Genomic DNA, 23,647 nt, shown 5'->3' on the forward strand with positions numbered 1-23,647 from the left:
ATACGTTACTTACACCACCACATCTAATTGTTATGCTTTTACATAATGTCAAACGCAACAGTAAACACTTACATCTCCATCACAAGACACAAAAATTAAGTGTGTGTGGCGTGTAAATATTTATTGGACCTTGCGTCTATTTTGCAGTACAGAACACTTAAAAGACATCACAAGACACACAACACAATTATGTGTTTTATGATCAGATTGGCTGCATATGACCTGAGAGTACTAGTACCTCAGGCTCGTAATGACACACACTACCGGGTGGGATGCAGGGTTTTTTCTGGATCAAAAAGGGGCTTGCAGCAGGGGGAGAGGCAATGAGCATGGCGGGCCGTCGGTGTGGCTGAATTTTAGAGTAAAGGCCCCCATCTTGGCGATGGGGGCCTTTCAAACAACCCTATCAAAAACATATAGCTATTTGATTGATTTTTGATTGATTGTCTATTTATTTGCCCATTCCTCATCCCTCTCTCTTTCTCTTAGAAATGTAGTTTTTGTTGTGAATGTGTGGTACACACACACACACACGCACAATTTGTGTATTGCTATACTTGTGAGATCTTTTTGGGGACCAACAATTGATTCCCATTCAAAATCCAATTTTCCCTAACCTCTAATCCTAAATCTTAACATCAGCCTAACCACTAACCCTAACTCCTAAACATAAAATCATATTTTCCCTAAATCTAAATCCCTAACCTTAAATCTAAACCTAACCTTAACCCCAAACCCCTAACTCATAAACTTACATGTAACCCTTAACCCTAATTCTTATCAGAATTGTCCTTGGTTTAGGACTCTTGTGAGGAATTCTGGTCCTCACAAGTATAGTAAAAGAAACACACATACACACAACGTCCCCAGCCCCACAGCCTCTTCATTGGGCCTATACTTAATGACACTCACATGGCTCTCTCTGTTCCAAACAAACACTTCGTTCTCTTCTGCTTGTATTAGATTCGTCAGCCAGATAAATTACACTCAGTTCCCTTCTTCTGAGGAAGACCTCAGGAAGGCTATACCACCTACAGTACCTCACTCACTCAGACAGACAGAGGTATAATAAAGGTCCTATTGTAGAACCAGGAGACAGACAGTGAACTGCAGTAACCTCCCAGACACACATCTCACAACATATCTGATCAGGACTCAACATATCACGAAGGAGCTGTTTATGCCACTGGCTTCAGCATTGTGACCCACTACAAACATTTTTTGTTCTTGTGACCCACCAAAGGCACAGTGTTTCTATCACACCCCGGGTGTAAAATGTGACCCAATAATAACTGTAGACAGTGGAGTTTATATGCACTACATTTTTTTATGATGTTTTTTTACATTTAGTCATCAACTACTATTTGGTAAATTAGCATAGTTGGTGATTAGCCTACATTTCATCCCTATGACCATTCAGTGTTTAACCCACTGACTTGTTAGCAGCACATCTCTGGGCGTGAGCCACCAGTCAGTAAAGGTACTGCAGAATCAGACGTCCAAAGTTAAACTCCAGAATGTATTAATTAAGGGTTCATGTTTGGGATAGGGTTAAAAGTAAAAAGTAAAAAATGAGACCTTAGCACTGGGATTGAACATGAAACCCCTTGGAGCTGGAACTTGTGGCTTACACCTATTTGGCGTCCCTGTCCGCAACACAAAGCAAAACCCAAGCCTACTTGATGGTAATAGCGCTCTCCGTTGCCCCTATTGGCCGGGTTTGACATCATCTCCTGATGTCCTGCTTACATTGATGGATGTCTAATTTTGCAGTGGATCTTGAGCGGCCTGGCTAGGTTTGGTTCAACTATTTGCAGTTGAATGTAGTTATATCTGTCCTTTCTTGCAAACAATATGGGTTGTGTATGATGTTATATAGCCTAGCTAATACTAACACAAATATACATTATCTGTTATTATCATCTCCTGATCCTCTCTGTGCGTGTGCACATGTACGCGTCATCTGAATTATGATGCAGTAAAACTTTGTTTGCTGAAGCGCAGAGGCCTACCTGAACTGGGTAGTAAAACGTCTTATCGGTTGAATGTTTGTTGGACTTTTAATGTTCTTTTCCGTTATCTACTCCATTTCGAAGTCAAAAATAACTAACTCTCAACATTTACAGCTGGGCTGTGCCTTGAAGTAGACTAAAGTGTTTTATCTCCACAAACACCTTATATAACGTATGAGCCAGCCAGGTCCTAAATGTCTGAATAGCAGATAGTAGTTTGGGGAGAGGAAATGGTCATGGTATCGGACACACTGACTGGACTGTGTTTCATGTGCTGTCTTCGTCAGGTTCTTTAAACAACGTGGTCCCAAACAAACACACACACAGGCCCAGGTTGCTGTATTAGCACTGTGACAAATCAAATCAAATCAAATTGTATTTGTCACATACAGATGTTAATGCAAGTGTAGCGAAATGCTTGTGCTTCTAGTTCCGACAATGCAGTAATAACCAACAAGTAATCTAACTAACAATTCCAAAACTACTGTCTTATACACAGTGTAAGGGGATAAAGAATATGTACATAAGGATATATGAATGAGTGATGGTACAGAGCAGCATAGGCAAGATACAGTAGATGGTATCGAGTACAGTATATACATATGAGATGAGTATGTAAACAAAGTGGCTAGTGATACATGTATTACATAAGGATGCAGTCGATGATATAGAGTACAGTATATACGTATGCATATGAGATGAATAATGTAGGGTAAGTAACATTATATAAGGTAGCATTGTTTAAAGTGGCTAGTGATATATTTACATCATTTCCCATCAATTCCCATTATTAAAGTGGCTAGAGTTGAGTCAGTGTCAGTGTGTTGGCAGCAGCCACTCAATGTTAGTGGTGGCTGTTTAACAGTCTGATGGCCTTGAGATAGAAGCTGTTTTTCAGTCTCTCGGTCCCAGCTTTGATGCACCTGTACTGACCTCGCCTTCTGGATGATAGCGGGGTGAACAGGCAGTGGCTCGGGTGGTCGATGTCCGTGATGATCTTTATGGCCTTCCTGTAACATCGGGTGGTGTAGGTGTCCTGGAGGGCAGGTAGTTTGCCCCCGGTGATGCGTTGTGTAGACCTCACTACCCTCTGGAGAGCCTTACGGTTGAGGGCGGAGCAGTTGCCGTACTGGGCGGTGATACAGCCCGCCAGGATGCTCTCGATTGTGCATCTGTAGAGGTTTGTGAGTGCTTTTGGTGACAAGCCAAATTTCTTCAGCCTCCTGAGGTTGAAGAGGCGCTGCTGCGCCTTCTTTACGATGCTGTCTGTGTGAGTGGACCAAACTTAAAACTTGCTACCCTCTCCAATACTGTTCCATTGATGTGGATAGGGGGGTGTTCCCTCTGATGTTTCCTGAAGTCCACAATCATCTCCTTCGTTTTGTTGACGTTGAGTGTGAGGTTATTTTCCTGACACCACACTCCGAGGGCCCTCACCTCCTCCCTGTAGGCCGTCTCGTCGTAGGCCGTCTCGCCGTCTCGTCGTTGTTGGTAATCAAGCCTACCACTGTTGTGTCGTCCGCAAATGTAGTCCTACTTGGGAATAGTGTCAATTATACATATTGACTAGACCTAACCCTAAGATAACTGCAACAAATATGGGAGGCAGATAGCGTGGCAGTTAGACCATTGAGCCAGTAAACAAAAGGTCGCTAGTTCGAATACCCAAGCCAATAATGTAACAAATATGTTGATGTACCATTGAGCAAGGCACATAACCCTACCTTTCTCCAGGGGCGCCAAACTGCTATGGCTGACCCTGTAAATAGAACACATTTGATTTCATTTCACCCATCCAGTGTATGTGACAATAAAATGTTTTTTTTTGTAATAATGTCCCTGTTTTCCATGGGGATTTACAGCCACTACTATACTTTAGCTGTCAGCCTTGTCATTGGGCTGTTTTTAGGATTTAATTAATTTGTGTTGGTACCAGTGTAGTTTTCAGTGCATGCAGAAAATATTCCCACCCCTTGACTTTTACCACATTTTGTTGTGTTACAGCATGAATTTAAAATGGATTAAATTGAGATTGTGAGTAACTACCCTATACACAATACCCCATAATTTCAAAGTGGAATTATGTTTTTAGAAATGTATAGAAATGAATTAAATAAGTTGCATGTACTCACTCTGTGTGCAATAAAAGTGTTTTGCTATGACTATCTCATCTCTGTACACCACACATACAGTGCATTCAGAAAATATTCAGACCCTTAGACTTTTTCTAAAAATTTTACGTTACAGTGTTCTTCTAAAATTGATTAAATAGTTGTTTTCCCTCAATCTACACACAATACCCCATAATGACAAAGTGAAGACAAGTTTTTAGAAATTTGAGCAAATGTATAGAAAAACAGAAATAAGTGAATTATGTAAATAAGTTCAAACCCTTTGCTATGAAAATCAAAACTGAGCTCAGATGGCCTTGGTCAGGGAGGTGACCAAGAACCCAATGGTCACTCTGACAGAGCTCTAGAGATTCCTCTGTGGAGATGTGAGAACCTTCCAGAAGGACAACCATCCCTGCAGCACTCCACCAATCAGGCCTTTATGGTAGAGTGGTCAGATGGAAGCCACTCCTCAGTAAAAGGCACATGAGAGCCTGCTTGGAGTTTGCCAAGAAACAAGATTCTCTGGTCTGATGAAACCAATAATTAACTCTTTGGCCTGCATGCCAAGAGTCACATCTGGAGGAAACCTGAAATGGAAATGAAAAAGTCCCGTGTGGCACAAACACTGACACAGGAAACAAACACCCACAAACCAACAGTGAAACCCAGGCTACCTAAATATGGTTCTCAATCAGGGACAACGATAAACAGCTGCCTCTGATTGAGAACCATATCAGGCCAAACACAGAAATAGAAAAAACCTAGAAACACAAACATAGACTGCCCACCCCAACTCACGCCCTGACCATACTAAATAAAGACAAAACAAAGGAAATAAAGGTCAGAACGTGACACTAACAGAGCTTGAGAGGATCCGCAGAGAAGAATGGGAGAAACTGCCCAAATACAGGTGTGCCTAGCTTGTAGTGTCATACCCAAGAAGATTCAAGACTGTAACTGCTAGTCTGTAAGGTGCTTCAACAGAGGGGATAAAAACAATTTAATCAATTTTAGAATAACAAAATGTCTAAAAAATCAAGGGGTACGAATACTTTCTGAATGCACTGTATCTGTAAGGTAAGTCGAACGGTGAATTTCAAACACAGATTCAACCACAAAGACCAGGGAGGTTTTACAATGCCTCGAAAAGAAGTGCACCTATTGGTACATGGATAAAAAATATAAAAAGCAGACAATGAATATCCCTTTGAATATGGTGAAGTTATTAATTACACTATGGATGGTGTATCAATACACCCAGTCACTACAAAGATAACACCGTCCGTTACCGTAGACGAAGAAAACCACTCTGTTATTTCATCTTGAGGCCAATGGTGACTTTAAAACAGTTACAGAGATTAATGGCTGTGGTGGAAGATAACTGAGGATGGATCAACAACATTGTAGTTACTCCACAACACTAAGATAAAGAAGGAAGCCTGTACGGGAAAATAAATATTCCGAAACATGAATCCTGTTTGCAACAAGGCACTAAAGTAAAACTGCAGAAAAGTGTCAAAGCAAATTAACTTTTGTTCTGAATACAAAGTGTTATGTTTGGGGCAAATCCAATACAACACATTACTGACTACCATTCTCCATATTTTCAACCATAGTGGTGGCTGCATCATGTTATGGGGGTGTTTGTAATCATGAAGGACTAAGGAGTTTCATTCTGGATTTTTTTAAACTAACGGAATCGAGCTCAGCAAAGGCAAAATCCTAGAGGAAATCCTGGTTCAGTCTGCTTTCCACCAGACACTGGATGATTAATTCACCTTTCAACAGAACAATTCCCTAAAACACAAGGCCAAATCTACACTAGTTGCTTACTGAGAAGACAGTGAATGTTCCTGAGTGGCATAGTTACAGTTTTAAATTAGATATACTTTCAAATCTATTGCAAGACCTGAAAATGGTTGTCTAGCAATGATAAACAACCAATTTGACAAAGCTTGAATAATAAAAAATTTAAATAATGGACAAATGTTTTACAATCCAGGTGTGGAAAGCTCTCAGACTTATCCAGAAAGACTCAAATCTGCAATCTCTGCCAAATGTGCTTCTGCAAAGAATTGACTCAGGGGCGTGAATACTTAGGTAAATGAGATATTTCTGTATTTCATTGTCAATCACTTTGTCATTATGGTCTACTGTGTGTAGATGGGTGAATTATTATTTATCCATTTGAATGGAGGCTGCAACTCCTCAAACAGTGCCTTCATAAAGTATTCATACCCCTTGACTTATTCCACATTGTTATGTTACAGCCTCCATTCAAACTTGATTTTTTTTAAATGATTCACCCATCTCTACACCATAATAACAAAGTGACTGAAAATTAAAATGAAATACAGTATTATCTCATTTACATAAGTATTCACACCCCTGGGTCAATACTTTGTAGAAGCACCTTTGGCAGCGATTGCAGCTTTGAGTCTTTCTGGGTGAATTCAACTCGGGATAAATGGGTACCACGAATGTGTGCTCACCTTTTAGACAGGAACATTTTTATGGCAACAAATCCTTCAAAACGAACCTGATCCAGGGCAGGCTTAATCAGTCCATTATCCTGAATGAATGTGTCTGAGCTGAGAGTTGAGGGACAATGAAATTAGATGTCCTCGCTTTCTCAAAGATTGTGTCATCACCCCCTTCATTTGAAGAAGACAACTGATGAAATATTTTATTGATCTAATGTTTTTTTTGTGTAAAAAAATAGCCATGTTAAAATCCCTATTAAATTGCATATTAATGACAAAGGGTGGCAGGTAGTCTAGCTGTTAAGAGTGTTGGGCCAGTAACCGAAAGGTTGCTGGTTAAAATCCCCAAGCTGGGGCCTCCCGAGTGGCACAGCGATCTAAGGCACTGCATCACTGCGTCACTACAGACCCGGGTTCGATCCCAGGCTGCGTCACAGCAGGCCATGACCAGGAGACCCATGAGGCGGCACACAATTTTCCCAGCGTCGTCCGGGTTAGGGGAGGGTTTGGCTGGCCAGAATATCCTTGTCCCATCGTACTCTAGCGACTCCTTGTGGTGGGCTGGTCGCCAGCTGGATGATGTTTCCTCCGACACATTGGTGCAGCTGGCTTCTGGCTTAAGTGAGCAGTGTGTCAAGAAGCAGTGCAGCTTGGCAAGGTCGTGTTTCGAAGGACGCATGGCTCTCGACATTCGCCCCCGATTTCGTACCAATTGAGGAGAGAAAGTAAAAAAATGTAATCCCCAAGCAATATGCTGATGTGCCCTTGAACAAGGTACTTCACCCTTGTCACTCTGGATAAGAGTTTCTGCTAAATGACTAGAATACATTTGAAACTTCACGCACAGTCACACTTTTGTATGACTTATAACATTATTTTATGTGGGGGAAAAGGTGCTTGTATAATAAACACACCAAAATCCTCTGCTTTCAGTGTCAGGTAGAGCTCATTGTGCATTCCTCACACCAGGACAGAGGTGTCTCAGATGCAACAACACACTCACTCATCTTCACAAATTGCAAGCAAGCTAGTTACAGTGCCTCCTAAAGAAATCGTAAAAAGACGGTGGGCTATCAGCTGATCATTGACGTTGATGATTGATGTAAATCTGCAAGTTAGCTGGCTTCATTTATTTTACTGATTGTGATTTATTTCTCTATGTCTTTCTGCCTCTCTTTGCTGTGGTTATCAGCCAATCCGACTAAATATTGATGATGATTTGGTGGAAAGCTTATCAAGTGGGTTCCGTACAACAATGACAAAAAATCACAAAAAAAGTACATTTTGGGGGAAATTATACCACCACACAAAAGGAGACTGGAAAGGTAGAGCCCTATCTCTGCACGTGCCTGCTCATATCAGCTATCATATCAATAAAACATCATACATACCTTGCCTCCACAAAGAGATAGAGAAAGACAGTGGATGGGAGAGATTGAAAGATATGTGGGGGAGGTGGCGATAGAAAAAAATAGGATAAAGATGCATTGTCTTTTCACACTTATAGTGTGACTGAGCGAATCTACTTGTAGTGTGACAGATTTAGTACAATTGTAGTGTGACTGATTTAGTCAACTTGTAGTGCGACTAAATGAATCCACTTATAGTGTGACTGAGCGAATCCACTTGTAGTGTGACAGATTTAGTACAATTGTAGTGTGACTGATTTAGTCATCTTGTAGTGCGACTAAATTAATCCACTTGTAGTGTGAATGAGCTTATCCACTTGTAGTGTGAGTAAGCTAGTCCACTTGTAGTGTGATTTAATTAGTCCACTTGTAGTATGACTGAGTTTGTCCATTTGTAGTGTGACTGAGCTAATCCATTTGTAGTGTGACTGAGCTAGTCCATTTATAGTGTTACTGAGCTCGTCCATTTGTAGTATGACTGAGCTTGTCCACTTGTAGTGTGACTGAGCTAGTCCATTTGTAGTGTGACTGAATTTGTCCACTTGTAGTGTGATTTAATTAGTCCACTTGTAGTGCAACTAAGCTAGTCGACATGTAGCGCAACTGAGCTATTCCACTTGTAGTGTGACAGAGCTAGTTCCCGTGTAGAGTGACTGAGCTAGTCCACTTGTCATGTGAATGAGTTAGTACACTTGTAGCGTGACTGAGCTAGTCCACTTGTAGTGTGACTGAGTTCGTCACCTAGAGGAACTATGGGAGGACTACAAAAAAAATGTAAACACCCTCGCTAGCACAGGGAAGAGAATAATTCTCCCCCGTACTACCTAAGGGGTTCGTAAAGTTTCAGCCGACTCTTTCCCCTGAACGAGTACCTGAAGAAACTTGGCAATGACCGGAATGTCTCTTTTTGTGACAACTTTGATTTACTGTGGGAACAACCAGCACATTTTAAGAGACTGGATTATTTCCGGAATCATCCCAAACTGTTTTAGAGACTGATGGACAGGGTCTGGTAATTGCTCCGGTTCTCCCTGTCAGAATAAGCAACAGAGAACTTGGAAAGCATATCAACTCCTGTAGAAATGGCACTATGGTTATTGTGAGTAACCTAATTTATGTTCCTTTAACTCCGCCATATACTGAGTTTATACAAACTTATCTCCCACCATTCTGATAGATTGGAGACTGTCATAAAATGTGGTTGTAACGTTAATAATTTGGTTGTTATTCCATTGGTTACCTCGAGGCAGATGCCCCAGGGGCAGAGTGGCCCACACTCATTGAATGTTAGAGCAATCACAAGTAGAACCTTTCTCGTGAATGACCTCATTACTGAGCACAAAGTTGATTGTGTGTTTCTCACTGAAACATGGCTGTCATCAGACTGTAGTGCCGCTCTTATTGAAGCCTCCCCTCTGCATTACAGCTTTTCATACTCTTATCAGAAAAGGCGAAAAGGGTGGGGGGACAGCCTCTATTTTTACTTATGCTCTCAGCTGTAAAGATATTTTGTTTGGCGGCTTTGGGTCTTTTGGGCATCATGCTATACTGTTTAACTTCTTGCGTCGAGCCATCCCGGATCCGGTATCGTGACTACAGCCTCAAGCTCATTACCATAACGCAATGTTAACTATTCATGAAAATCGCAAATTAAATTACATTTACATTTACATTTAAGTCATTTAGCAGACGCTCTTATCCAGAGCGACTTACAAATTGGTGCATTCACCTTATGACATCCAGTGGAACAGCCACTTTACAATAGTGCATCTAAATATTTTAAGGGGGGGGGGGGTGAGAAGGATTACTTTATCCTATCCTAAGTATTCCTTAAAGAGGTGGGGTTTCAGGTGTCTCCGGAAGGTGGTGATTGACTCCGCTGTCCTGGCGTCGTGAGGGAGTTTGTTCCACCATTGGGGAGCCAGAGCAGCGAACAGTTTTGACTGGGCTGAGCGGGAACTGTACTTCCTCAGTGGTAGGGAGACGAGCAGGCCAGAGGTGGATGAACGCAGTGCCCTTATTTGGGTGTAGGGCCTGATCAGAGCCTGGAGGTACTGAGGTGCCGTTCCCCTCACAGCTCCGTAGGCAAGCACCATGGTCTTGTAGCGGATGCGAGCTTCAACTGGAAGCCAGTGGAGAGAGCGGAGGAGCGGGGTGACGTGAGAGAACTTGGGAAGGTTGAACACTAGACGGGCTGCGGCGTTCTGGATGAGTTGTAGGGGTTTAATGGCACAGGCAGGGAGCCCAGCCAACAGCGAGTTGCAGTAATCCAGACGGGAGATGACAAGTGCCTGGATTAGGACCTGTGCCGCTTCCTGTGTTTGAGGCAGGGTCGTACTCTGCGGATGTTGTAGAGCATGAACCTACAGGAACGTGCCACCGTCTTGATGTTAGTTGAGAACGACAGGGTGTTGTCCAGGATCACGCCAAGGTTCTTAGCGCTCTGGGAGGAGGACACAATGGAGTTGTCAACCGTGATGGCGAGATCATGGAACGGGCAGTCCTTCCCCAGGAGGAAGAGCAGCTCCGTCTTGCCGAAGTTCAGCTTGAGGTGGTGATCCGTCATCCACACTGATATGTCTGCCAGACATGCAGAGATGCGATTCGCCACCTGGTCATCAGAAGGGGGAAAGGAGAAGATTAATTGTGTGTCGTCTGCATAGCAATGATAGGAGAGACCATGTGAGGTTATGACAGAGCCAAGTGACTTGGTGTATAGCGAGAATAGGAGAGGGCCTAGAACAGAGCCCTGGGGGACACCAGTGGTGAGAGCGCGTGGTGAGGAGACAGATTCTCGCCACGCCACCTGGCAGGAGCGACCTGTCAGGTAGGACGCAATCCAAGCGTGGGCCGCGCCAGAGATGCCCAACTCGGAGAGGGTGGAGAGGAGGATCTGATGGTTCACAGTATCGAAGGCAGCCGATAGGTCTAGAAGGATGAGAGCAGAGGAGAGAGAGTTAGCTTTAGCGGTGCGGAGCGCCTCCGTGATACAGAGAAGAGCAGTCTCAGTTGAATGACTAGTCTTGAAACCTGACTGATTTGGATTAAGAAGGTCATTCTGAGAGAGATAGCGGGAGAGCTGACCAAGGACGGCATGTTCAAGAGTTTTGGAGAGAAAAGAAAGAAGGGATACTGGTCTGTAGTTGTTAACATCGGAGGGATCGAGTGTAGGTTTTTTCAGAAGGGGTGCAACTCTCGCTCTCTTGAAGACGGAAGGGACGTAGCCAGCGGTCAGGGATAAGTTGATGAGCGAGGTGAGGTAAGGGAGAAGGTCTCCGGAAATGGTCTGGAGAAGAGAGGAGGGGATAGGGTCGAGCGGGCAGGTTGTTGGGCGGCCGGCCGTCACAAGACGCGAGATTTCATTTGGAGAGAGGGGAGAAAGAGGTCAGAGCACAGGGTAGGGCAGTGTGAGCAGAACCAGCAGTGTCGTTTGACTTAGCAAACGAGGATCGGATGTCGTCGACCTTCTTTTCAAAATGGTTGACGAAGTCATCTGCAGAGAGGGAGGAGGGGGGGGGAGGATTCAGGAGGGAGGAGAAGGTGGCAAAGAGCTTCCTAGGGTTAGAGGCAGATGCTTGAAATTTAGAGTGGTAGAAAGTGGTTTTAGCAGCAGAGACAGAGGAGGAAAATGTAGAGAGGAGGGAGCGAAAGGATGCCAGGTCCGCAGGGAGGCGAGTTTTCCTCCATTTCCGCTCGGCTGCCCGGAGCCCTGTTCTGTGAGCTCGCAATGAGTCGTCAAGCCACGGAGCGGGAGGGGAGGACCGAGCCGGCCTGGAAGATAGGGGACATAGAGAGTCAAAGGATGCAGAAAGGGAGGAGAGGAGCGTTGAGGAGGCTGAATCAGGAGATAGGTTGGAGAAGGTTTGAGCAGAGGGAAGAGATGATAGGATGGAAGAGGAGAGAGTAGCGGGGGAGAGAGAGCGAAGGTTGGGACGGCGCGATACCATCCGAGTAGGGGCAGTGTGGGAAGTGTTGGATGAGAGCGAGAGGGAAAAGGATACAAGGTAGTGGTCGGAGACTTGGAGGGAGTTGCAATGAGGTTAGTGGAAGAACAGCATCTAGTAAAGATGAGGTCGAGCGTATTGCCTGCCTTGTGAGTAGGGGGAAGGTGAGAGGGTGAGGTCAAAGAGGAGAGGAGTGGAAAGAAGGAGGCAGAGAGGAATGAGTCAAAGGTAGACGTGGGAGGTTAAAGTCGCCCAGAACTGTGAGAGGTGAGCCGTCCTCAGGAAAGGAGCTTATCAATGCATCAAGCTCATTGATGAACTCTCCGAGGGGACCTGGAGGGCGATAAATGATAAGGGTGTTAAGCTTGAAAGGGCTGGTAACTGTGACAGCATGAAATTCAAAGGAGGCGATAGACAGATGGGTAAGGGGAGAAAGAGAGAATGACCACTTGGGAGAGATAAGGATCCCGATGCCACCACCCCGCTGACCAGAAGCTCTCGGGTGTGCGAGAACACGTGGGCGGACGAAGAGAGAGCAGTAGGAGTAGCAGTGTTATCTGTGGTGATCCATGTTTCTGTCAGTGCCAAGAAGTCGAGGGACTGGAGGGAGGCATAGGCTGAGATGAACTCTGCCTTGTTGGCCGCAGATCGGCAGTTCCAGAGGCTACCGGAGACCTGGAACTCCACGTGGGTCGTGCGCGCTGGGACCACCAGATTAGGGTGGCAGCGGCCACGCGGTGTGGAGCGTTTGTATGGTCTGTGCAGAGAGGAGAGAACAGGGATAGACAGACACATAGTTGACAGGCTACAGAAGAGGCTACGCTAATGCAAGGAGATTGGAATGACAAGTGGACTACACGTCTCGAATGTTCAGAAAGTTAAGCTTACGTAGCAAGAATCTTATTGACTAAAATGATTAAAATGATACAGTACTGCTGAAGTAGGCTAGCTGGCAGTGGCTGCGTTGTTGACTTTGTAGGCTAGCTGGCAGTGGCTGCGTTGTTGACACTACACTAATCAAGTCGTTCCGTTGAGTGTAATAGTTTCTACAGTGCTGCTATTCGGGGCTAGCTGGCTAGCTAGCAGTGTTGATTACGTTATGTTGCGTTAAAAGAACGACAATAGCTGGCTAGCTAACCTAGAAAATCGCTCTAGACTACACAATTATCTTTGATACACAGACGGCTATGTAGCTAGCTATGTAGCTAGCTACGATCAAACAAATCAAACCGTTGTGCTGTAAAGAAATGAAATGAAAAATGTGATACTACCTGTGGAGCGAAGCGGAATGGCGACCGGGTTGTTGAGTGCGGAAGTTCTATTCAGTAGACGTTGGCTAGCTGTTGGCTAGCTAGCAGAGTCTCCTACGTTAAGGACGACAAATAGCTGGCTAGCTAACCTCGGTAAATTAAGATAATCACTCTAAGACTACACGCTCTAAACTACACAATTATCTTGGATACGAAGACAGCAAAGACAACTATGTAGCTAGCTAACACTACACTAATGAAATTAATATATTTGCTCTCAAGCTTAGCCTTTTGTTAACAACACTGTCATCTCAGATTTTCAAAATATGCATCTCAACCATTGCAAAACAAGCATTTGTGTAACAGTATTGATTGCTAGCGTAGCATTTAGAGTAGCATTTAGCGTTAGCATTCAGCAGGCAACATTTTCACAAAAACCAGAAAAGGATTTTAAAAAATCATTTACCTTTGAAGAACTTCAGATGTTTTCAATTAGGAGACTCTCAGTTCGATAGCAAATGTTCCGTTTTTTACAAAAAATATTATTTGTGTTGACAAATCGGTCCGTTTTCTGCGTCACGTTTAGCTAAAAAAAAACTTTAAAAAACCTGTATCCAGGATTGTGTAAATCTATCCGTTACAGTTCATTAGCATAACACAACGTTAACTATTCATGAAAATCGCAAATGAAATGAAATTAATCTATTTGCTCTCAAGCTTAGCCTTTTGTTAACAACACTGTCATCTGAGATTTTCAAAATATGCTTTTGAACCATAGCTAAACAAGCATTTGTGTAACAGTATTGGTAGCCTAGCATAGGATTATGCATCTATTTCAGCATGCAACATTTTCCACAAAAACCAGAAAATAATTCAAATAAAATCATTTACCTTTGAAGAACTTCAGATGTTTTCAATGAGGAGACTCTGTTAGATAGCAAATGTTCCGTTTTTACAAAAAATATTATTTGTGTCGACTAATCGCTCCGTTTTGTTCATCACGTTTGGGTAAGGAAAAAATATATATTAAGTCATTAAAACGCAAACTTTTTTCCAAATTAACTCCATAATATCGACAGAAACATGGCAAACCGATGTTTAGAATCAATCCTCGAGGTGTTTTTCACATATCTATCGATGATAAAATCCATCGTGGCAGTTTACTTTCTCTTCTGAAGAAATAGAACGCGCATGGACCTACAGATTACGCAATAATTTCGAAACAGGACACCAGGCGGGACACCAGGTAAATGTAGTGTCTTATGGTCAATCTTCCAATGATATGCCTACAAACACGTCACAATGCTGCAGACACCTTGGGGAATAGACAGAAAGCGCAGGCTCATTCCTGGTGCATTCACAGCCATATAAGGAGATATTGGAACACAGCGCCTTCAGAATCTGGGGCATTTCCTGTATGAAACTTCATCTTGGTTTCGCCTGTAGCATTAGTTCTGGGGTACTCACAGATAATATCTTTGCAGTTTTGGAAACATCAGAGTTTTGTCTTTCCAAGGCTGTCAATTCCATGCATAGTCGAGCATCTTTTCGTGACAAAATATCTTGTTTAAAACGGGAACGTTTTTTATCCAAAAATTAAAAGAGCGCCCCCTATCTCGAAGAGGTTAAATGTCAGCCACCAGTGCTGGCCTTAACCCTGTAAAGGCCACCAAAGCACTGCCCCACTTTTTTTACTGATCTGTCTGAACTATTGTGTATTGTCCTTGAAAGATATGATAAAATCATTGGGTTGGGCGATTTTAATATTCACGTTGACAAAGAGACTGACTCCAAGGCCATTGAATTTATGAATCTTTTGAGCTCTATGTGGACTTTATCCAATATGTTACTGGGCCCACCCATAACCATGGCCATACTCTGGACCTCGTTATTACCAAGACACTTTCTATTGTCATGTCCTCTATTGTTGATGTTGCTTGATCTGATCAGCACTCTGTATTCTTTACTACTTTGTTGCCCACAGGGTATTACTGAACACATTATTAAGCAACGCTATCTTACCTGTGAAGGTGCTACAGATTTTGTGTATAAACAAAACTCCACCACCTATTCTGCCTTCCTCTTGGGATGATTTAGTTAACTTTAACAGCAAATTAAGGGCAACCATTGATGCCATAGCTCCAGTAAAGTTGAAAAAGTACACATCCAAATAGAGAGCCCTTTGGGTGAGTGAGGAAAGAAATCAATTAAAGAGAAATTGTAGAAAGGCAGAGCGGAAGTGGAGAAAGCCAAAGTTGCACGTCCCCATTATGATATTCTGAGAGAGCAACTTGGGATACAGTATATAACAAGGCAATTAGACATGCCAGACATGCTCATTTTTCTAGCTTGATCACTATTAATCAGAATAATTTGAGGGTGCTCTTCTCAACCATTGATGGCCTGATAAATCCTACCCCCGCAAACCTATGTGAACTTTCCTCCACATCTAAATGTGATGAGTTTGCAGCATACTTCATAGATAAGATAACCAAGATGTGTCTGGATATCAGTCAAGCAAGACCTGATGAGACGTTTGATGATATTTGCCCTAGCCTACCACGCAAAGGCACTATGGATTTATTTTCCATGGTTGAGACAGACATGCTCAGGAAAGTGATATTCCAACGTAAGCAGTCTACCTTCTCGATCCTATCTCCATCACATTCTTAAAAACTGTTTTATTTGCATATCTGAAGAAGTGCAAGCTGTTGCTAATCACAGGCACTTTCCCCACTGCATTAAAACTGCTATGGTGGAACCCCTTCTGAAGAAAAGTCATCTAGATTCTTCAGCTCCTAGCAGTTTCCAGGCAATCCCCAACCTTCTATTTTTAAGCACAAATATTGGGAATTTGGTGTTCAAACAGCTAAATGATTTAAGTACCAACTGTATTTTTTCAAATGCCAATCTGGTTTTCGTGCCCACCACAGCACAGAAATAGCCTTAGTTAACAACCACTTACAGATAGGGGGCAGTATTTTCACTTTGGATGAATTGCGTGCCTATAGTGAACTGCATCAAAAATCTGTCCTAAATTGCTAATATATGCATATTATAATTAATATTGGATAGAAAACACTCTGAAGTTTCTAAAACCGTTTGAATTATGTCTGTGAGTATAACAGAACTCACAGGGCAGGCAATCTTCCAAACAAGTTTTGAAATCCTGAAAGTTGTGGCAACTTTGACGTCATCGCCCCCTCTGTTCCCAACAAGTTATGGATCTGGAAACACTTCCTACGTCTTCCACTAGATGTCCTCATTCAGTAAAAAGTGTAATGGAGCATTTGCTGTGAACTTTGACCTAATGGGAAGGAAAGTAGTTGGTGTCGCAAAAGAATACCATTTTTTTATGGCGCGTTTGTCTTTGAGTGCTTCGGCTGTTCCAATCATCCCCAGATGAAAACGAATGATCCGGTTGGAATGCTATTGGATATATATGATTATAACATCTGAAGATTGATTCTGCACTTAGTTTGACCAGTTTCTTCGACCTGTAATATGTCTTTTTGAAGTTTTGGAAGTTTTCATGCAAAGTTATCCTGGACCAGAAGTCATTTTTTGGGCATGTGAGCTGAAAGTGGTAGCAAATGCTGCTACTTGGACACTAGAATTGAACATTATGAAACAAAACGATTTATTGTAGAACTAGGACTCCTTGCACTACATTCTGATGAAAGATCATCAAAGGTAAGGGAATATTTCTGTTGTAATTTTGTATTTCTGTTGACTCCAACATGGCGGAGAAATATTGTTACGTCTGAGCGCCGTCTCAGATTATTGCAATGTTAGGCTTTTTCCATAACGTTAAAAACAAATGTGACACACCGGTTGCATTAAGAACCAGTGTATCTTTAATTATATGTAGAACATGTATCTTTAGTCAAAGTTTATGATGAGTATTTCTGTTATCTGGCGTAGCTTTCTATAATTCCTCCGGATATTTTGGAGGATTTTCTGAACATGGCTTCAATGTAAACCGAACAAAACATAAATGTACTGTGTAACATGTCATATGACTGTCATCTGATGAAGATTTTCAAGAGGTTAGTGATTGATTTTTTATTTTTTTATCCTGCTTTTGTGATTTTTATCTTTTGCTGGAAAAAATGGCTACGTTTTTTCTTTGGTTTGGTGGTGGTCTAACATAAATATATGTTGTGTTTTCGCCGTAAAACATTTAAAAAATCTGACACGCTGGGTAGATGAACAAGGTGTTTATCTTTCATTTGAGGTATTGGACTTGTTAATGTATGGAGGTTAAATATTTCTAAAGAATATTTTTGCATTCCCTGCTCCACCTTTTCAGCTGAAAAGGGGGGGGGTAGTTCCCATAGGGGAACCCATCGCCTCAACAGGTTTTAAATACTTGGATGGTTCACAACTTTCTCAAGCTAAATCAAGACAAGACCCAGGTACTTATTGTTGGAGCCAAAGCTCATAGGGAGAATCTAGCCGCACATTTTAATTTGTGGGCAATAAAGGTAAAATACCAGGTAAAACACCTAGGTGTTATTTTTGATTCTGAACAAAATATTGACTCACACAATCGGAATGTGACCAAAATTTTATTTTTACCACCTGAGGAACATTGCCACGGTGCGGCCATTTCTCTCTCAGGCTGATACAGAGACATTCCTCCATGCTTTTATTACAAGAAAGTTTGACGATTGTAACGCTCTCCTGTCTGGTCTACCCAAGAAATCCATTCGTCAACTGCAAAACATACAGTATGCTGCAGCACATGTACTGACCAAGACCAGACAGAGTGCACGTTACACCGGTTTTAATGTCTCTGCACTGGCTGCCTGTGAGTTTTAGAATTCATTTTAAGATTATTCTATTGGTTTTTAAATCAATCCACGATTGTGCATCCCACTACATGTCAGACATGCTTTTACATTATGTACCCAGTAGGTCCCTCAGGTCCTCTGGCACTGGCATTTTAACCACAGGAGGTTGGTATCAAATACATCAAACAAATGGGTTCCATTGTGTTTGATGCCTTTCCATTCGCTCCGTTCCAGCCATTATTATGAGCCATCCATACCTCAGCCGCCTCCACTGCTTTTAACTATCCCAAAGCCTACGACCAAGAGGCATAGAGAGGCAGCCTTCAGTTATTCTGCCCCCAGCCTCTGGAATAGTCTGCCAAAGACCCTGAGGGGGGCTGAAACTGTGAAAATATTTAAAAGAGATCTTAAAACATCTTTTTAGCTTTGATTTTCCTTAGGGTGCTTTTTAGTTGTTCAGTTTCTGTCATTATTTTGTTTTTTTAATCTTATGTTTGTTGTGTAGCAAATATTTCAGCTTTATTTTTATTGTTTTTTGTTTGTTTTTCCTGTAAAGCACATTACGTTGCATTCCATGTCTGAAATGTGCTATATAAATGAAGTTGTAGTGTGACTGAGCTAATCCACTTGTAGAGTGACTGAATTAGTCTACTTGTATTGTGACTGAGTTCCTTTAGTCCTCTTGTTGTGTGACTGAGTTAGTCCACTTGTAGTGGGACTGAGCTAGTCCACGTGTAATGTGACTGAGTTAGTCCACGTGTAATGTGACTGAGTTAGTCCACGTGTAATGTGACTGAGTTAGTCCACGTGTAATGTGACTGAGTTAGTCCATGTGTAATGTGACTGAGTTAGTCCACGTGTAATGTGACTGAGTTAGTCCACGTGTAATGTGACTGAGTTAGTTCACTTGTCGTATGAATGAGTTAGCCCACTTGTAGTGTGACTGAGTTAGTCCCCTTGTAGTGTGACTGAACAGGTCCACTTGTAGTGTGGCAGACTGAGTTTGTCCACTTGTAGTAGGACTGAATTAATCCACTTGTTGTGGGACTGAGTTAGTCCCGTGACTGCAATAATTAAAGAGGAATAAAGCCAAGGAGACTCCACCCAGTTAAAACAGAGTTTTTTTAAAATTTATTATTTTGCTGTGCGTCAGCGAACAACATGTTCCACTTACAGCGTTATCAGGTTCTACTCAGGGAGAGGGTAGGCGTTGATGTACAGTTGGCAATTTTTCCAGTCATGGACATGACTCGGATGAGTTTAACAATGAATAGGGTAATTATGGAATTCCATTCAAGCAGAGCTGGAAATAAGACTTTTCATCGGAGGGCATCACCTGATGGAGATGACACGGCCATCAATCAAATTACCCTGAACTCTGGTTCATATCTTTTCAAAATCTTACCTGTTCTTTGACCTCTCTCTCTTCCCTTTCTATCCACAAGCCAACGTTTACATTAAATTATTTTATTCAATGCATTTGATTGTATTTTATTCTGTCTGTTGTTTTTCTCTGTACCCTCCCTTCCCTCATTCCACTCTCCATTTCCAGACCCAGTTCAGCCAGAGTTTAAAGGCGGGGTTGTCCATGTCAGGCCTTGTGACTTTTGTAACTGAAATGTACAATTAGTTTAGAGCAGAGCTGGGGGTTTAGAACTTGGTTGAGACTCAGAGTCATAACAGTTCTAAACCATGGAGACAACCAAGGAACAACTCAAAACATGCACATTCTAATTCCATGAAGAGACTATTTGTCACGTTCTGACCTTTATTTCCGTTGTTTTGTCATTATTTAGTATGGTCAGGGCGTGAGTTGGGGTGGGCAGTCTGTTTGTTTTTCTATGATTTGGGGATTTCTATGTTTTGGCCTATGGTTCTCAATCAGAGGCAGGTGTCATTAGTTGTCTCTGATTGAGAATCATACTTAGGTAGCCTGGGTTTCACTGTTTGTTGGTGGGTGATTGTCTATGTTGATTGCTTGTGTCAGCACCGTTCTCATTAGCTTCATGGGCGTTATTTTGTTTATTGTTTTTGTATAGTGTGTTTCAGTGTTCAGTGTTTTTTTTATTAAATATCAAGATGAACACAAACCACGCCGCATTTTGGTCATCCGATCCTTCTCGCCTCTCCTCTTCAGATGAAGAGGAGGAAGACCGTGACACTATTAATAATGTCCAAAAGAACTGGACAGAAAAGAGAGGGAATGGGAATGGGGAGAAAGGGAGAGTGAGGTAGAAAGTGGATGGAAAGAGTGAGAGAGAAGGGAATGAAGATATATAAAAGGACATAGAGAAGAGAGTGAGGTAGAGAGGAAGATAAAAGGAGCAAGAGAGAAGGAGGAAATGTTAAAGAAACAAAAAGCAAAGTGAAGAGGAGGATGGTTGAGAGATGAGAAGAGCGCAGCATGAAGTTTAAGTAGAGAGGTAGAGAGAAAGCAAAGAATGAAGAGCTGCTTCTGAGCCATTTAAGAGGAATACAATGGTACTCTGCCTCAATGACTCTACAAGTCACTCCACTCCATGAGAGGCCTTCTGAAAGAGAGAGTGTGTGTGTGTGCGTGCGTGTGTGGCCCATCCCAGAGAGATCATTAGCAAGTCAAAAAGAGCTCTAAACACCCGCACTTAGCACACATCACTTTAATCATACATTTACACTGTGGAGGGTTCGGGCTAGAGTAGTGATCCAGCCTGGGGGAGTGGTGCCAGGGCTGTGCACCAGAGCTCCAGTGCTCCCCCACAGCCCAGTCCTTCAGGTGCCTCCTCCTAAAACCAAGCCTCCTGGACTATGCAGTCCACACAAGCATCACAGTAATTCACTCACACACAGAGAGAGTGAAAGATTTCCATATGGAGCTCTCTACACATAACAAGTGTGTTTGTAGCCATAGTAATGAGAGAGGGTAATTCCTAGCAGCCTGTAGTGGTTTGGCTCCAGCTGTAAGTGTTACTGCTAGTAGAAACAGATCTAGAACTATGTTCTGTATCTATCTGTAGGATATTTGCTGGCACTAGTGATTTCCAGGTGGCCTTGTTTGAGTGAGTGAGTGAGTGAGTGAGTGAGTGAGTGAGTGAGTGAGTGAGTGAGTGAGTGAGTGAGTGAGTGAGTGAGTGAGTGAGTGAGTGAGTACAGCCTTCACTCTGATACGTGCTAATTCCTCACATCCTTAATCCACAAATGAATACCCTTTCTCTACCTCGTCCTTCTTCCTCTGCCTTCCTAGTAGGAAGCTGGGGGGCCCTGGAAACCACTGATCGATTCCTGGTGTTCCAGGGGGAAGATAATGAATGTGGGAACCAGAGCCAGTTGAAGTGGAGCAACTCCCCAAAGGGAGGGGCTTCGTTTTAATTAGCCAACTTTAATGGGGTGGGGTGAGCGAAAGAGAGAGAGCGATGGAGACAGAGAGGAGCAGAGAGAGATACGGGCTTTATGTGTCTCTGTTGCAGGATTAGCATTGAACCCACTAATACATGAACTCTACTCTACTAAATAACCATATATCAAAGGAATGTCCCGTGGAAACCTGTTTGTAGAGCAACAACACAGTACTCTGGCTAGCCATGGCTTCACTCACACTGATTTCTGAGGGGGCAAAAATACCCCCGCTACTGTAGCTGTGTGAAGTGAAATTAGATCATGTTTCCTGAGGCCCTATATAACTGTGACCCACCAGTTTTAATCTAACCTTGATACACTATATATACAAAAGTATGGGGACAAATTAGTAGATTCAGCTATTTCAGCCACACCCATGCTGACAGGTGTAGAAAATCAAGCACACAGCCATGCAATCTCCATAGACTTACTGAAGAGCTCAGTGACTTTCAACTTGGTACCGTCATAGGATGCCACCTTTCCAGCAAGTCAGTTAATCAAATTTCTGCCCTGCTAAAGCTGCCCCCGTTAACTGAAAGGGCTGTCTAGGAGCAACAACGGCTCAGACGGGAAGTGGTAGGCCACACAAACTCACAGAACGGGACCGCCAAGTGCTAAAGCGGGTAGTGCGTAAAAATCATCTGTCCTCGGTTGCAACACTCACTACCGAGTTCCAAACTGCGCTTGGAAGCAACAAGAACTGTTCATCGGGAGCTTCATGAAATGTATTTCCATGGCTGACGAGCCGCACAAGCCAAAGATTACCATGCCAATGCCAAGCGTCGGCTGGAGTGGTGTAAAGCTCGTCGTCATTTGACTCTGGAGCAGTGAAAATGCTTTCTCTGAAATGATGAATCAAGCTTCGCCATCTGGCAGTCTGACAGATGAACCTGGGTTTGGCGGATGCCGGGAGCACGCTACGTGCAAAATGCATAGTACCAAATGTAAAGTTTGGAATAATGGTCTGGGACTGTTTTTCATGGTTCAGGCTAGGCACCTTAGTTCCAGTGAAGGGTGAACGCTACAGCATAAAATGATATTCTAGACGTTTCTGTGCTTCCAACTTTGTGGCAACAGATTTGGGAGGTCCCTTTGCTGTTTCAGCATGACAATGCCCCTGTGCACAAAGCGAGGTCCATACAGAAGTGGCTTGTCCAGATCGATGTGGAAGAACTTGACTGGTCTGCACAGAGTCCTGATCTCAACCCCATCTAACAACTTTGGAATGAATTGGAACACAGACTGCGAGCCAGACCTAATCGCCCAGCATCAGTGCCGACCTCACTTATGCTCTTTCTCACTGTCCATCTGTCTTTGTTGGCTCTCTCTCTCTCTCATCTAATGCTTGTCTTCCCCTCTAGACTCTATTCCCAGCCCTGCGGTGTTGATGTGAATACCAGTGTGTGAGTTGTCGATAGTGTGAATGACAGTGGTTGCGAGTGCAACCATGGTTATACCAGTCTCCTCTCTCATCCCAGTCTCAGCCCAGTAGGGGAGAGTGGGGTAAATTGATCCCTTTTTACATTCAGCACCACTCTGTCAATGGAAACAGATACTGTGTCAATTAATTAGACATTATTTAGAAAGGCACACACCTGTCTTTATAAGGTCCCACAGTTGACAGTTTATGTCAGAACAAAAACCAAGCAATGAGGTCGAAGGAATTGTCCATAGAGTTGAGACAGGATTGGGTCGAGGCACAGATCTGGGAAAGGGTACCAAAACATCTGCAGCATTGAAGGTCCCCAAGAACACAGTGGCCTCCGTCACTCTTAAATGGAAGAAGTTTGGGACCATCATGACTCATCCTAGAGCTGGCCACCCAGCCAAACTGAGTAATCGGAGGAGAAAGACCTTGACCAAGAACCTGATGGTCACTCTGACAGAGCTCCAGAGTTCCTTTGTGGAGATGGGAGAACCTTCCAGAAGGACAACCATCTCTGCAGCACTCCACCAATCAGGCCTTTATGGTAGAGTGGCCAGACGAAAGCCACTCCTTAGTAAAAGACACATGACAGCCCGCATGGAGTTTGCCAAAACGCACCTAAAGGACTCTCAGACCATGAGAAACAAGATTCTCTGGTCTGATGAAACCAAGATTGAACTCTTTGGCCTGAATGCCAAGTGTCATGTCTGAAGGAAACCTGGCAGAATCATTATGTGGGGATGTTTTCAGCGGCAGGGACTGGGAGACTAGTCAGGATCGAGAGAAAGATGAACCTAGCAAAGTAAAGAGAGATTCTTGATGAAAACTTGCTCCGGAGCGC

This window comes from Oncorhynchus gorbuscha, linkage group LG04 (genome assembly GCF_021184085.1).
Source record: "Oncorhynchus gorbuscha isolate QuinsamMale2020 ecotype Even-year linkage group LG04, OgorEven_v1.0, whole genome shotgun sequence".
Lineage (NCBI taxonomy): Eukaryota > Metazoa > Chordata > Actinopteri > Salmoniformes > Salmonidae > Oncorhynchus > Oncorhynchus gorbuscha.